This window comes from Zingiber officinale, chromosome 7B, assembly GCF_018446385.1.
Source record: "Zingiber officinale cultivar Zhangliang chromosome 7B, Zo_v1.1, whole genome shotgun sequence".
NCBI classification, from domain to species: domain Eukaryota; kingdom Viridiplantae; phylum Streptophyta; class Magnoliopsida; order Zingiberales; family Zingiberaceae; genus Zingiber; species Zingiber officinale.
The window spans coordinates 57,750,186-57,763,262 of record NC_055999.1 but is presented as its reverse complement, the minus strand read 5'-3'; positions in this window follow the sequence as shown (position 1 = coordinate 57,763,262).

Genomic DNA, 13,077 nt, shown 5'->3' with positions numbered 1-13,077 from the left:
ACTTTTATACTCTATCTTACTTTCAGCATAAATATTTTTCTTTGTTCGGAGATCTGCTCTTGTGTATTTTTTGTTTACAAGAGTCGAATTTGGAGAAGAAATGATGTTCGTGGTCGATATAAGCAACAAGTAAAGGAAGACGACACTGGCCATGTGAGCCACACGACCATGCTAAAGGAGCAGGGAGGAAAATGACCTTGGTCGTGTGGAGCAGGCAGGCCGTGTAGCTTCACCAGAGAAGGAGAATGACACGACAGTGCCACCTCAGCAAGCATGACCAAAACATGGTCGTGTAGATCTACACAGCCCAAGCAACATCTCTACACGGCTGTGTAGCATTTCTAGAGAAGAGGCAAGGCCAGGCCGTGTGTGCTACACGACCGTGCAAGGGATCAAGAGGTTGAAATTGGCACGACCGTGTGAGCCACACGACCGTGTGAGCCACACGATCGTGTGAGCAAACCAGAGAAAGAACAGTACACGACCGTGTGAAGGCCACCCGACCGTGTGACCTTGGCCGAGAGCAAAATAGTCGGGGCCGTGTGTGCCACACGGTCGTGGCACGGGCTGTGTGGTGCCCGTGCCCTACCCTATATAAAGAGCTTCTTCCTCTTTCAAGAGGAGGAAGGCTCTCCCTTTTGGGGAGATCAAGTTTGGGGGCATTCTTCACCTTCTCCAGCCTTAATCCAGCATTCCTAAGCTATTTCCATCTTTGATTCAACTCCAGAAGCTAGGGATTGGTTCCGAAGATCACTCATCATAACTAGATAAGTATTTATATTCTCTTTTCTTGATTTGGATTGAAATGTTTGTGATCTCTTTATCTTCAGATCTCTATCTTTATATTATGGAGTAGATTCATTATTCTAGGACTAAGGGAGTATTTGTGGTGTGGTTTGATGTAAGAATCTCATGGATATGCCAATTTCCTATCTCAATGATGTTGTTATGTTTTGTATTTATTTGATCTTGTGTGGATTGTTGTATTTGGATTTAATTACCATGCTTGATTGGATATTTGTGATACTTGTGGATCTTGTAGAGGGATCCCCTAGATCGTATGACCGAGGGGCGCTAGTGACAAACTGCCTCGCTAACGGACATCTAGGGGATCACCTTGAAAGGTGAAGCTAGTCTCAACAAGGAGGTGGAATAGTTGAGTGTATTTATCCCCTATGCCTTTATGTGGATTGAATGGTGATGTGTTTCTATGTCGTATGACCGAGGGGCGTTGGTGATAGGTTGCCCCGTTAACAGACTTCATAGCTAGGGGTCATGACTATTAAATTACTATAGGTATAGATAAAAGTTCCTTGCCGATTGACTTCTGCAAAAGAAAATCGGCAACTTCCTGCAAATGCATGACAATTGAGGATAAGAATTGGTAGATCACCTTACATTGATAAATATCACAATGAAACTGAACTCCTAGAACTCTCATAAAACCCAAGTTCTTACATTTGCTTTTCTATTTCTATTTCTAGTTGCTACTTAATACATTCGTATCCTTTGTCGATTGTTTAGGTAATTCAAAGTGAGACATCTCTAGTGCTTATAGTGAATCCCTGTGGATTCGATATCTTTTTATTATTGACGACGAAATCGTACACTTGCGGTTGTGTAACAGTCCCCGAGCTATAACCCGGGTACATTAATGCCTGGCCATACCCTTGGGGCTAGTGATACTAGGCCGCCAGGCGTGAACATTATCATCTTTTACTCAAGGTATCAATCGACATGTAGTAGTTATTGCACAAATACAATAGCTGCTATACGTTGAGCAGCTAGGGCTTGTATGTTGTAGCATAAATCCTAATAAAAAATAATGTGCGCTCTGAGAATCCTACAAAATATTGGGATCGAGACAAAGTTTATTGCCAATTAGCAATCATCAATCCCGAACTTACCATTAAAGTCCAAGATTTAAGATATACAAATTGGGAAACTATACCTATCAAACAACTATTACACTTAGGGGCTATTCAAAGATCGACTTCTAGATTTAGAAGCCCAACCTTTATAGTTAACAAAGGCGTAGAATAAAAACATAATTAATCCAGAATAGTTTTTAATTATAAAAGACTAAATGATAATTGTCATGAAGATGGTTTAAAAAGACTAGATAAAGACCAACTTTTAAACAAAATCCAAAACTCAAAATATTACTCTAAGTTTGATATGAAATCAGGATTTTAGCAAGTAAAAATACATGTTGATTCCATTGAATGGACAACCTTTTCCTGTCTTGAAGGACATTTTAAGTGGCTGGTCATGCCCTTTGACCTTAAAGTCACCCCCAAATCTTTTAACAAAAAATGGATAACATTTTTAGAGATGTTTCTATGTTCAATGTCTATAGTGATAATATTTTAGTATTCTTCAAAACCAAAGAAGAACATAGAAGAACATTATACTCACCTACATATTATTTTTAATCTTTTTGAAAAATGTGGACTTATTATTTCACGTAAAAAATGCAATTAGCAACTACACATATAGATATTCTAAGTGTTGAAATTGGCCAAGGAAAAATAGCACTCCAACCTTATATTTCTACAAAAATCCTCGATTTCCCTGATAAAATGGAAGATACAAAAACACTACGTACTTTCTAAGGGCTCCTGAATTATGCACACCCTTATTTAAAAGACATTGGCAAGATAAGTGACCCATTATATAATAAGACATCTTTAACAAGTCAAAAACACTATAATCAACAAGATATAACATTAATACAACAAATCAAGAGTTTAGTCAAAACAATTCCTATGTTAACATTACCTCTTGATTCCGACTATTTAGTTATTGAAACTGATGGCTGTGAAACTGGTTGGGGTGGAATCTTATTTAGGAAAACTTCTGTTGGTGCAGTTTGCACTAACGGTCCAACTCAAGTTTTGATGAATGATAAATAAGTTAAGTTAGGTTTTGTTATGATCTAACTACTTGATTAAGTGTGCAGGAGAAGTTCATACAGGTCAACGGGTTGACCGGATATCTAGCAGGAAATCCAGCTGCGTCAATGGCCCGATCAGATAGCTGGTACGAAGTCCAGATAGGTCGACGGGCTGACCAGATATCTAGTGAGAAGTCCATCTAAGTCAATGGGCTGACCGGATAGCTGGCATGAAGTCTAGACAGGTCGACGGGCTGACCGGATGTCTGGCAAGTTGGTAAGTTAAGGTAAGTCACTGGAGGAGAGTGACCTTATGAGGACACGTCCTAGTTAACGGATAGTAGGGGTCGATTCAGTTTAGGTCCATTTGGGATCCCTAAACTGAGGCCTTGACTAGTTCCTGGTCCTGAGAGGACAGGAACTAATTACTACTCTTTATTATTAATTATTATTATCCTAATACTTGTGTTGCAGGTTATTGGACTAATTAACATTGTTTTGCAGGACAAAGGAGAAACATTGCCTTCGGATGAATAGTGTCCGAAGACGCCTTCAAGCAATGAAGGTGCCTTCGTATTGTTCATAGAAGGCGTCTTCCATGGCTATGGAAGGCGCCTTCCACATGATAAATTTTGGATACAGTCTCGGATAAGTGCCGGGCTACTCGGGATCAAATTTACCAGGTTGAAGGCGCCTTCAACAGCTATGGAAGGCGCCTTCCAAGCCCTATTTAAGGCAGCCTCGAGAAGGTTTTGAAAGAACAATGATATACGAGCTACTGTGTATCCGTTTGAGCTTCCGACTGCTCCAGGCTTTTACTACGACTCTGTTGCAAAGCTACTGCACCCAATGACTATTCTGAGGACTTCCGATCGTGGCCAGTAGACCGACAATGACACACGAATGCTCCCATTTGATCCTTAAGTGTCGGTAACGAATTTTGTTTGTGTACTTAATTTCTGCAAAAGGACAACTGCAGTGTGTTGCACTTGTTCTAATCTTTTTGTACTCGATTCCCTTTTTCGGAGGTATCGAAAGGGTTTAAAGTGGATTACTCATCGGTAGGTCCATGGGACCTAGGTCTTGGAGTAGGAGTTGTCGAAGGCTCCGAACCAAGTAAATCGACTGTATTTTTTTTGTGATTTTTGTTTTCGATTTCTTATCTACTTTCCACTGCGTTCACACTCGCAATTTTAAAAACGAGAAAATAAGTTTTTGAAAATCATGTGATTCACTCCCCTCTCACGTGCGTATCGATCCAACAAGTGGTATCAGAGCTAAGTTTTGCTCTGAATTAGTGAAACCACCAATCAAGCCGGGGGAAAATGTTTTTAATTTTTTTTGTTCTATCTGAATCGGTAAAACTTTACCTATTCAGATAATTTTTTTTTCTCATTTGGTTTTAACTCGAAGTTGATACAACACCTCTTGAGTCCTTCTATTTTTTTATATATATCTTAAACACTGCTAACCTAAGACCAAGTTTTGGGACCTCCTTTCTCTTTTTCTCTTTGTGTGCAAGATTCTGTTGGAACCCTAAAGTTGTTTTGGTGTGATCAACAAGTTAAGTTAGGTCCTGTCGGTTTTTAACCTTGTGTCTGAGTGTGCAGGAGCTTAGGAGCACAGGGAGTCGAGCAGAAGACGCAGCTAGCGTGAAGGACGACACGCGGTGCGCCCGAGGGAAGAAGCGTTGCGGAAGAGTACACCGGTGGACGAGAAGGAAGCGTGCGGAGGTTCCAAGGGACGAGAAGCCGGACCGAAATATTGCTCGAGGAGCAAGAGACGTAGCTAGCGAGAAGGTCGGCACTAGGTGCGACCGAGGGACGAAGACTGCGGATGAGTACGCTGGCGGATGAGAAGGAAGCACGCGACGATTCCGAGGGACGAGAAGCCGGAGCGGAAGCCTGCTCGAGAAGACCGAAAGTTGGGTTCGAGTGAGCCCTATTCCGGATGGCAAAGATCACCCAAGCGAGCGGAAGACTCGGACTGAGGCGAATGGAGCCGGAGCATAAGACCTGTGCTGAAAAAGTCAACGGGGTTGACTTTCTCAGCTGGGGCGCCCGAAACTGTCCGGGGCGCCCAGACCAGTCCGGGGCGCCCGGATCGAAAGTTTATCCAGATCTCAGTCAAACCGAGATCTGTGTGTTGGGGATAAAGTTTTATCCCCCTAGGGCGCTCAGAATACTTCGGGGCGCCCTGACCAAGGCTATACAGCCTTGGTCTAGAAGCTTCACAACAACTCAAGAATTGTAATTCCAACACTTTTGTGCTTCTTTTAGAGTTTAGCTTCTTTCTTTTTGCGCTTTCATCGTTGTAAGAGGCTTCTCCGTCTGAAGGAGATACTAGTGCAACATCTTCTTTGGATTAACAACCTCCCCGGTTGTAACCAAGTAAATCTCTATGTGCCTCTTCTTTTCTGTTTTAATTTACTGCTGTTATATTTTGCAAGTGTTAGTTTAAGAAAAGTCGAGAATGATTTCTTGTTATTATTTTTACAGGCTATTCAACCCCCCTTCTAGACGGTCCCCAGCGGTCCAACATATTCATGGTTTAAAACGAGGGATACATCATCGCCCTTCCTCCCCTCTTTAACGGTGACGACTATCCGTACTGAAAGAAGCAGATGGAAGTATACATGAAGATCGACCTCGACCAGTAGTTCTGCATCATCGGAGGCTACAAGGCTCTCGTCGACAACGCCAGAATTCCAATGGACCCTGAACATTGGAATCCGGAAATAAAAAAGAAGGCTCAGATCAACTTCAAGTCTCTCAACACAATCTAGCGCGGGCTAATGAAGGAAGAACTGAACCGCGTCGGCCCACACGAAAATGCAAAGGAGTTGTGTTATAAACTCATCGAATTGCACGAGGGAACCAACGATGCAAAGGTAACAAAAAGGGACCTTTATTTGAATAAATTATTTAACATAAAAATGTAGGAAGGAGAATCTGCGAGTCAACTACATGCAAGGATAAAAGATATCCTAAACGGGCTTCATACAATCGACCATTAAATGGAGAACCGAGACTTAATAAGGTATGCTCTAAACGCGTTTCCTCGAAATGCACTGTGGGCATCCATCGTGGATACCTATAAGATTTTGAGGAACTTGTCTAAATTAAAATTAGATGAATTATTTTACGAATTAGAGCTACACGAACAGACTAACACCAAAATCGAGAAAGGTATTGCTCTTATTGTAAGAACGTCAAAAGAGAAACCAGAACCAAACCAGAATCAGAAGTTTAGACTGACCAAGACTCAAATGATGAAGAACACTTGGTGAACTTGGTAAGAAAAATGTTCACAAGGAAAAGAAGAATTTCTCAAAAAGGGACCTGCGGAAGATCAACTCAACATCAAATAGCAACAAAACGAACGTCACATGTTTCGGGTGCAACAAAAAGGGACATTACTAGAATGACTACCCGAATCTGAAGAAAAAGAAGACCCTCAAAGCAACGCGGGACGAATCGTTCGAAGATGAATCAGATGACGGAGAACTGAAGCACACCAACTACCTCGCACTGATAGCTTAAGAATCATAATTAGAGAACGAATCGAAAGATGGGTCCGAACCCGAATCAAGCCACAAGTTCGCACTCATTTCCGAAGGTTCTGATGAGGTATACTTTACTTTAAGCAAAAGTTTTTTAAAAATTATTACATGCTTAAATAAGAAATTAACTAACTCTAAAAATTACATAAATGAACTAACAAAAGAAAATAACAAACTTAATGAACAATTAAAACCAAGTTCAACAATTGAACCAATAATTCATGCTGAAATCCCAACTCAAGTTGTAAAATTTGAGGAGGATAATTTCAGACTGAAAAATGAAATAATTGAACTAAAAGAATTACTACAAAAATTCACAACTAGATCCAAGTACCTCGACATGAAACTTGAGTCACAAAAAGCTATGTACAATAAGTTCAGACTTGGATACAAGTCCAGTTCAACCAAGAAATCTTTTATATCCTTAGTTAATCAAAATAAGACCAAACTAAAGCTTGGGTTCTAAAAGCGTGCCTAACCACGTGAGTAGGAATTAACCAATATTATGCACCTAAAAAATGAAATCCATTATATAAAATCAAATCCAACTAAAACCTTAAATCCAAACCAAAATAAATCTTCAAAACTAAATTCTAAACTTAAAAACAAAACAAAATCAAACCTAAATCCAAAAGATAAAATAAAATCAAACAAATCAAATTACCATCAAGTCCACTATAATTATAAAAGTAATCGACACAAACCTAAAACTTAAAAATCAAACTTAACAATTCAGGGGGAGACTCCAAATTAGTTGGCACCTCCAAAATAATAACTTGCCAGCTGGGTAATTAGGATTATCTAAATTAGAGACAACAGTTTAACTTGACAAATGTACTAGTGAAGTTTTGGATGATAGTAGATTAGGGAAACTCTATCTATGCATGTCTAGGAAAATATGATTTCGACCTGGGCATTTGACTTAGTGGAACTAACCGAAGCTACCCCTTACGAATCCTAATTAGTTAGACCAAGATTTTGTACTAAATTCAATGAATGAGACTATTTGGAAAATCTCAAAGGCATGGTTACTCTAATGATGTCCAGGTGACTCACTATAGCCCAGAAGTTTATCCAAACAATGTCTGTTTATTGAACCCAAAGCTAAACCTGAATCTAACACAAAGTTAAACCAAACCCTGAAATCAAACTTACCTCATCTCACAAAATTATAGGATTCTCTGATTGAAGACGTAGATCAGGTGAGATGACTAAAGACCTAAAATAAAAAATTAAACTTAAACTAAAATTAAACCTAAAATTAAAAAATTAGACCTAAAATAAAAAATTAAACTTAAACTAAAATTAAAAAAAATTAACTTAAACCTAAAAATAAAAATTAAAGTTAAAATTTAAAATTAAACTTAAAATTTAAAATTAAAATTAAAACTTAAAACTTAAAACTTAAAGTTAAATGGCTTAACTTATTCACCCTAATCGAATTTCAAATCAAGCTGAATCTAAATTAGTTTTAACTCCTACCTGTTGTAGGAAACCAAGTGAATATTAAATAGTGGTTGTTCCAAACACATGTATGGGGATCACACCAAATTCACTGAATTAACATACAAAAGCTTAGGAACAGTTGTCTTTGGAAACAACGATAAACTCAAGGTAATTGAGATAGGTAATATTGAACTCAAAACTAATTTTATTGTTAAGAAAGTATTACTTGTTGAAAATCTCAAATACAATCTTCTTAGCATTAGTCAATTATGTGATTCTGGATATAAAGTTAAGTTCCTATCATCTGAATGCTTAATTCAGCACATAGATAATCCTACTATAAAACTAAAAGGGTTTAGGAAGGATAATATCTATGCAATTAACTTAACTGCCTCCTCACTTAAGAGTCACTTGACACAAAAAGAAGAAATCTGGTTATGGCATAAAAGAATGTCGCACACAAACTTTAAAAATTTAAGTAAATTAAATAGATTAGTTAGAGGCTTACTAAAGTTACCCAAATTAGACTCAACAATTTGTAATGTCTGTCAACAAGGAAAACAAATAAAGTCAGCTCACAAATCAACTAATCAACTTCAAACAAATTCTATACTAGAATTATTGCACTAGACCTATTTGACTCCCATGAAATCAAATCAATAAATGAGAGTCTTTACTGCCTAGTAATAATAGATGATTACTTTAGATTCACCTAGGTAAAATTCTTAAAAAATAAGGATGAAACATTTGAAGTCTTTAGTAATTTTTGCAAACAAATTGAAAATGAAAAAGATAGAAAAATTAAAAGAATCAGAAGTGATACCAGAGGTGAATTTAGAAATCGTAACTTTAATCAATTTTGCCTTGAAAATGAGTATCATCACGAATTTTCATGTCCTAAAACACCCCAACAAAATGAATAGTAGAAAGAAAGAACAAAACTCTATTTGAAGCCTCTAGAACAATGCTAAATGAGTATAAACTACCAAAATATTTTTGGGCAGAAACTGTAAGTACAACCTGATATGTACAAAACAGAACCACAATAAATAAAACTTATAATAAAACCTCATTTGAACTCTATTATAACAAACAACCTAATATTAAATATTTGAAAGTATTTGGATGCCCAGCCTATATACTAAACACAAGAGAATACTTAGAAAAATTTACCTTAAAAGTAGAAAATAGAATCTTTGTAGGCTACTCATTAAACAGTAGAGGTTACAAAGTATATAACAAAGTCACACTAAGAATTGAAGAAATCTCAAATGTAAAATTTGAAGAGACCAACCAAAACTTAGAACAAATGCATATTCATACAATTGATTTTTCTTGAGGTAACAGTAGTCAAGGGGGAGCCAGTGAAAACCTAAGTCACGAATACGAAAAAGAAGATCAACCTCAAGTAAATGAACCTACTAGAACTGTAAGAGTTAACCCAAGCCATCTAATTGACCAAATAATTGGTGACTCAGATCTAAGAGTTCAGACTAGATCATCCTTTAGAAATTTAAGTCAAATATCTTTGATCTCAAAAATTGAACCCAAAATGATAGAAGAATTCTTACTTGACCCAGACTAGATCATAGCCATGCAGGGAAAACTATTGCAATTTGAAAGAAACAAAGTCTGGGACTTAGTACCACTACCTAGCTAACAATAATAATAGAAATAAAATGGGTATTCAGAAATAAACAAAGTGAAAATGGAGAAATTATTAGAAACAAGGCTAGACTAGTGGCTAAAGGGTTTAGTCAAGTAGAAGGACTTGACTATGGTGAAACATATGCCCTAGTAGCTAGACTTGAGTCTATTAGAATGCTACTTAGCTATGCATCCCATAAAGGATTTAAGCTTTATCAAATGGATGTTAAACACACCTTTTTAAATGGGCTAATAATCGGTAGGTCCGCGGGACCTGGGTCTTGGGGTAGGAGTCGCCGAAGACTCTAAACCAAGTAAATCGACTGTGTTTTCTTGTGGTCTTTATTTTTGATTTTTTTATCTACTTTCCGTTGCGTTCACACTCGCGATTTTAAAAATGAGAAAAATAAGTTTTTGAAAATCATATAATTCACCCCCTCTCACGTGCATATCGATCCAACAACTTCTAAATATGACCTTAAAAGATTTGAAACCTTATGTCGATATGCCTCTGGAAAATACCAAGAAAAAGATCATTTAACATCATTAGATTATGAAATCTTAACTATAATTTATTATTTAGAGAATTTTAGATAATTTATCTGTAACAAACAAGAAATTGCTATCCACACGGATTGTGAAGCTATAGTCAAGTATGAACAACAAACAAAAGGATTATGAAAAGGGTTACGCATAAGAAGATGACTTAAATTCACAGACACTCTTATTAATAAAGGTTTACGAATTCAATGGGAACATATAAAAGGGGTTAATTACTCCTTAGCTGATACATTATCCCGTTTATTATACCAACTCTTATATTTTGATATGACTATGGATCGCCCAAGAAAAGTACATACATTTGCTACCAAAACTATGCGCTTTGGTAACCAAGACTTACAACAATTCACACAATATAAAGACCAGTTTCACTTCCTTTCTAGAGACAAATTAAACCATATTCAAAACTGCCTTATTGACAACACTTGGAATATTCCTACAATTCTTGACAGTTCTAGATACAAAATTGCAGTAATTAATGTTTTGACCAATTACTTCCTTACTATAATACAAAAGGCAATAGGCAAGAAATTTTATTGCTATGTTGTTTTCTCCGGCCACAAGTGGAAGTATATTCTACTTAGGAAGAGACTAACTTAGTCATTCAAGACTTGGAGCATCCTTATTTTACAAGATACTACTCACTTGAAGAAGCTTTAATGTTGCAAGGACCCAGTTTGGTCCTAATTTCTTGATTAGCACTTTACTAAAGATAGTTTCACAATCTGTCACAAGTCCCAAAACAAGTCTCAAAATTTATGCTCAAATACTTGGTCCTAAAGAAGACCCTACTTTACCTGCATCTTCCTCACATGCTAAATTACTTAACATTGACCCAATTAAAAGAAAGGACAACAACAACGACAACCTAACAAGCTTTTGAAGCTAGACTCTTGGGTTTCCCCAATACTATCCCAAATGATGTTACTTCTTATGTGAGAAGTTTAACAGAGAAGTCAACCTTACAAACTTTTATGGAAATATGTGAGACACTGAAAGCTTTCCACAAAAGCCCGCCTGAAAAAATGACTATTGCCTATGAAGCCGAATTTAGTCCAAAACTAAAATGTCAAAAACTTGGCCCAGCTTGTGTGAACTCCTCAAAGTATGGAAGCCAATGCCAACTCCTATATTTCTTTTGCAAGGCCAATCTCGACTTTGAAGCTTATTCTACAACGTGTTATAAGGGCAGACAGATCAATCCATTCACTTTACTTGACTATAGTCTTCTCTATAAGCTCTGGTTATATGATCCATATCCAGTCAAAGAATTCCCCCATAAATTAGGGGCTATTATTTCTCTGACCCTAGAAGAAGAAACTTTTATTGTTTGTATATTTAACAATTCTTCTCTTGGATGACTTGATCTAAAAATTGAGCTAGCTAGACACTTGGTAAAACTAGACATTAATGAAGTAGGCAGTTACCAAGTAGAACTCGAAGATTATCCTTCTGATCGTAACATAGACTGGGAAGCCCCACCAACATTTGCTGATAAGTTAAAACATTGGCGAGCCTTTGTAGAAAGCACAAATTGGGCTTGAGATAGAATCGAAGATCCTGAAAACTATATCCTAGTTGGCGAGTCATATACAGAAAAAATTTATTGGCCCAAAGATATGAGAACCCAATTCTTTCCCTTTTCATTTACGATGCAGCATACAACCCTCTTCCATCATTACTAAATTATGACCAAATGTCTAAGTAACAAACGCTTAGCAAGCTCAACCCTTTTCGCTAGAGTATACAAAGCAGCACTCTATTATACTAGGATAACAACTCAAGCTACCAGCTCTTAAGCTCCTTTCTTGGATTCAATAGACGAACACAACTTAGAGAATATGATGGAACCCTGACCACACTCAAGCAAGCAATCAAGAAATGGTCATTTCTACAACATCAGACACTTTACTCAATCACTACTCCACTACCTTCAGTACTTACATTACCTATACTACCTAGAGAGCCACCACCCACTCATAAAAACGTCATCCATGAAGTTTATTTTCTTCACCTATCGTATACTCCTCTCATTTCTCCTCTCCTTTTTCCAGGACCCTCTTTTTTAATCACCCATCTGTAATATAAATCTCTTCTCTTTCTAGCCCCCTTTCTTATCTCTCCAGCAAGCATGCCTTCTTCAAGAAGCAATCTCCTTTCCTTCTCTTACAAGCAACCTCCTCTTCTTCCTAAAAATAGCCTTTCAAACCTTCAAGGCAAAGCATCCCCTGTTCGCATCCAAATGCAAGTGGTCTTAGTCTTAGTGCAAACAGTTTCTGTGTACATATTTCTCTTGTAAGTTTCCCTTTATGTAATCTCTTTCTATAAGCATATCCATACGTAAACCTCTGTGCTAGATGTGTATGATATTTTATCTATTTTCATTCTGCTTGTTTAATATTTTAGTTCCATGTAAATTTCTATGATGAATAAAAATAACTTTGTTCATATGTTGAACTAAAAAAATCCTCTGACTTGGTCAGGAGGGTTCTACCTTACTACTCCCACTCCTTGTGCTTCCCTCTTCCTCAGTCCTTTTCTAATTAACCAATGGGTGAATATTAATTGTGTCAGGAATAACAGAGATATTGGTCGCATAAGTCCTGTGCAGGCTAAGTAAGAAAGGTTTCATACCTAAAAATCTTACTACATATCCTGGGCAACGGTAAGGTCCTGCATAGGTGAGGTTTCCTAGAAGAAATCGAGTAAGCTGTAGGGAAGATAAATAAGATCTCTATCCCCTGACCTAGTCTCTTTCTACTATCTTAAACCAACTTCTTTTTAAACCCTAAACATCTTTTAAAAAAATCTAAAAATAAATTTGGTATATAAAAAAATCTAAAAAAATTGGTATATATATACAACCGTGCTATGGCAAAATACCCCCTGTAATTTATCTATCGGTATCTAGCCAGAGAGTCGGTCAATGGCAGAGCTAGAAATTAAACTCTATATGGGTTAAAAA